This window comes from Carlito syrichta, unplaced genomic scaffold, assembly GCF_000164805.1.
Source record: "Carlito syrichta isolate Samal-C Ts95f unplaced genomic scaffold, Tarsius_syrichta-2.0.1 Scaffold314605, whole genome shotgun sequence".
NCBI classification, from domain to species: Eukaryota; Metazoa; Chordata; class Mammalia; order Primates; family Tarsiidae; genus Carlito; species Carlito syrichta.
Window position 1 is genome coordinate 235,271 of NW_007258701.1, and position 3,892 is coordinate 239,162.

General features: G+C 44.0%; 1 pseudogene; it reads left to right on the forward strand.

Moving 5' to 3' along the window:
- Positions 1-1,755: 1,755 nt before the first annotated feature.
- On the forward strand, positions 1,756-2,238 carry LOC103274187 (annotated as a pseudogene).
- The last annotated feature ends 1,654 nt before the right edge of the window (positions 2,239-3,892 follow it).

Consider the following 3,892-nt stretch of genomic DNA (forward strand, 5'->3'; position numbering starts at 1 on the left):
AATTCCAGCTACTTGGAAGGCTGAGGCAGAAGGATCGCTGGAGCCCAGCAGGCAAGGCTGCGGTGAATGGGAGTGGCCACTGCACTCCAGTCTGGGCGACAGAGTGAGACTCCAAATCAAAAAAAAAAAAAAAAAATTAGTGTTTGGGGAGTATTGAACAGTATAAAGAAATTCCTTGAACTGTTTTCTGGAACTTTTTGGATAATCTGAGATTATTTGAAGAGTTAAAAGTTTAAAAATTGAAATTAAGATTTGATCATTTGTAGAAAGATTGGCTTCACAAAATACTATAACAATAAAATGACAAGGAGTTGGCTGGATATAAAGAAAAATGGAAAATTCAAAAAGGAAAAAAATGACAAGGGTCAACTGTGAGAGAGTGGTGATGGTACAAACAGAACCTGGGACAGAAACAGGTTTGGGAGTAGAAGGCGACTTTCACTGAACACTCTGAACTGATATATCAGCGAGCCTCCAGCAAACACTGACACTGTGGAACTGAAACTAGGCCAACGCTGGAGATCTTACATAAAGGAAAAAGTTGACGCAACAGGGATATAACGTGACTAAGGAAGACACTGTGGAGAAAAAAGCCTAGTGAGAAAGAGAAGGATAGTCCAGGAAGGGACCCAGTGGGGGCAGGCAGAACTGACCACAAAGATTTCAGAGAAGGGATCAGCTGAAGAAAACTTACACCAGAGGAGAGATGTTTGGGCATCTCAAATATTCTCTAATATACAAGAAAATGTCCCAAGAAAACGAAAATAGAGGTTTTTTTTTTTAAGGTCAGTACTTAAATCTTGATAAATGTTTTAACGCGTCTGACTCCTCTTCCTGCATACACGCCACCTTCTATGCTCATGCTAGCTGGTTGAGTTCAATGAAATGGGAATGTTCAGCCGGGCTCAGTGGCTCAGCCTGTAATCCCGTGCCTTTGGGAGACTGAGGTGAGTGGATTGCCTGAGCCTGCGGGTTTGAGACCCGCCTGGGCAGCAAGATCTCATCTCTACAATAAATCAAAAAATCAGCCGGGCGTGGTAGCGCGTGCCTGTAATTCCGGCTACTTGGAAGGCTGAGGCGGAAGGATCGCCGGAGCCCAGCAGGTCGAGGCTGCGGTGGCCGTGAGTGGCCACTGTACTCCAGTCTGGGTGACAGAGTGAGACTCCAACTCAAAAAAAAAAAAGAAATGGGAATGTTCACTTATGGTCTTCAAAGTACCAGACATAGAAATCACAAAAGGGTAAGGAGTGGTTTAAGATTGAGTCTAGGTAGATCCAGAGGACAGAACTAAGCCAAATAAGAGCTGTCGGAAAAACTTTAACAATGCAGTGAGATAAAGAGATAATGAACTACTGGATGGAAAGAGCAATTCCTAGACCCCTCTCACCTCATAGTTCAGTAAGCGTCTGTACTTTTTTCCAGTTAAATGTTAATAGTATTTGCCAGGTGCAGTGGCTCACGCCTGCAATCCCAACACTTTGAGAGGCTGAGAGGGGAAGATCTCTTGAGGCCACGAGTTTGAGACCAGTCTGAGCAACACAGCAAGACCCCAGTTCTACAAAAAAAAAATAGAAAAATTAGCCAGATATGGTGGTGCGTACCTATAGTCACAGCTACTTGGGAGGCTGAGGGGGTAGGATCACTTGAGACCAGGAGTTCGAGGCTGCAGTGAGCCATGATCATACCATTGTACTCAGCCTAAGTGACAGAATGAAAAAAAAATGTTAATAGTATCTACTTCATGCTATGGGTGCCACAGAGTGTGGAAAAATGGCAGAGCAGGTGACCAAGTCGGTGCTGTCTGTATGTCTAGGTAACATTTGTTGGTGACCCATTGCAGAAACAATTTTCAGGAAAATTGTAACTGATCAAAACGTTTCAGAGAATTGGGTCATTGACAGTAGTGCTGTTTCTGCCTGGAACATAGGCCAGTCCTCAGACCCAAGACCTGTGAGCTGCCGAAGAAATCATGGCATTCACACAGCCCATAAAGCAAAACAGATTACCAAAGAAGACTTCGCCACATTTGATTACATACTATATATGGATGAAAGCAATCTGAGAGATTTGAATAGAAAAAGTAATCAAGTTAAAAACTGCAAGGCTAAAATTGAACTACTTGGGAGCTATGATCCACAAAAACAACTTATTACTGAAGATCCCTATTATGGGATTGACATTGACTTTGAGACAGTGTACCAGCAATGTGTCAGAGCATTCTTGGAGAAGGCTTACTAAGGCTGGCCATACCCTGATGTGGCCAACCTCTAGATCCCACCAACGCTCTGTGTTTCTCAATCAACATGCTAAAATGTAATAATTTTCCACAGTCCAAGGCCCCAGCTCTTTCTTCAGTTGATGTACTGTTTCTTACTTTAAAAAACATAATCGTCAGCCAGGTTCAGTGGCTCAGCCTGCAATCCCACACTTTGGGCTGAAGTGAGTGGATTGCCTGAGTCCGCGGGTTCGAGACTTGCCTGGGTAACTTGGTGAGACCTCATCTCTACAATAAATCAAAAAATTAGCCGGGCGTGGTAGTGCGCAGCTGTAGTTCCAGCTACTTGGAAGGCTGAGTGGAAGGATCGCCGGAGCCCAGCAGGTCGAGGCTGCGGTGACCAGGAGTGCCACTGCACTTCAGTCTGGGCGACAAAGTGAGACTCCAACTCAAATAATAATAATAATAATCAGCCAGGCATGGTGGCTCACACCTATAATCCCAGCATTTTGGGATGCTGAGGTGACAGGATTGCCAGAGCCCATGGGTTCAAGAGCAGCCTGGGCAACTTGGTGAGACTGCATCTCTACAACAAATCAAGAAAAATTAGTCGGGCATGATGCGCATGCCTGTAGTTCCAGCTACTTGGAAGGCTGAGGCAGAAGGATCACCTGAACCCAGCAGGTTGAGGCTGCGGTGGCCATGAGCATGCCACTGTACTCCAGCCTGGAGGACAGAGTGAGACTCCAATTCAAGAAATAAAAATTAAAAAATAATGGTAGATGGAGATCTGCTGTGTTTGGCAGAAGAAAAAATAAAAATATTTGATTCAGATGGTTTACGGGACTTATTAAGCATTCTTAGACTATTTAAGCTTCTCACTTTGCCCCAGTTACAAAAATAGCGGGACAAACAACATATAAAACAACAAAATAAAACATACAGAAAAAGTAAGACATCACTTGGTCCAGGTCAACATCTCAGCTTCGAGGCTTAAATAATCGAGTCTACCTCTTCAGTCGGTTTGTGTGGATGGCTTGATGAAGGACAGGTGCCCTCTGCTCTCTTGTGCTGCTTCTGTCTTTGCCCTGGGACCTTTTACAGGGTGATGGCAGCCCCCTCTGTGGGAGCTCACAGTCTAAATAGGGGTGTTTAATTCATGCACACCCATTGTGCACACTTGTATGTGTAAGAAATAGGAAAGAGAGAAAGATTTATGGACTCAATCTTTTAGCATCTTTAAAACTTCTTGATTGTTGTCTAGTTTATTTTATGAGGAGGTCGGCTCATTTGCTCCTATTTGTACCACTTTCCCTCTGAAAACTTAATTATATCCAGAAAGGACACATTTATGCTGGCTTAAAACATAGCAATTGAAGAATATGTCTTTTTTTTTTTTTATGTCCTTGTAACCCAAATGTCAAATATAAACTGGCTTCGGTGAGTAGAAATAATTTAAGAGCTGGAAAAAGGTCGGGCTTGGTGGCTCAGCCTGTAATCCCAGCATTTTGGGAAGCCAAGGCAAGTGGATTGCCTGAGCCCGCGGGTTCAAGACCAGCCCCGTCAACTTGGTGAGACCTCGTCTCTACAATAAAATTAAAAAGTAGCTGGGTGTGGTAGCATGTGCCTGTAGTTCTGGCTACTTGGAAGGCTGAGGTGGAAGGATCACTGGAGCCC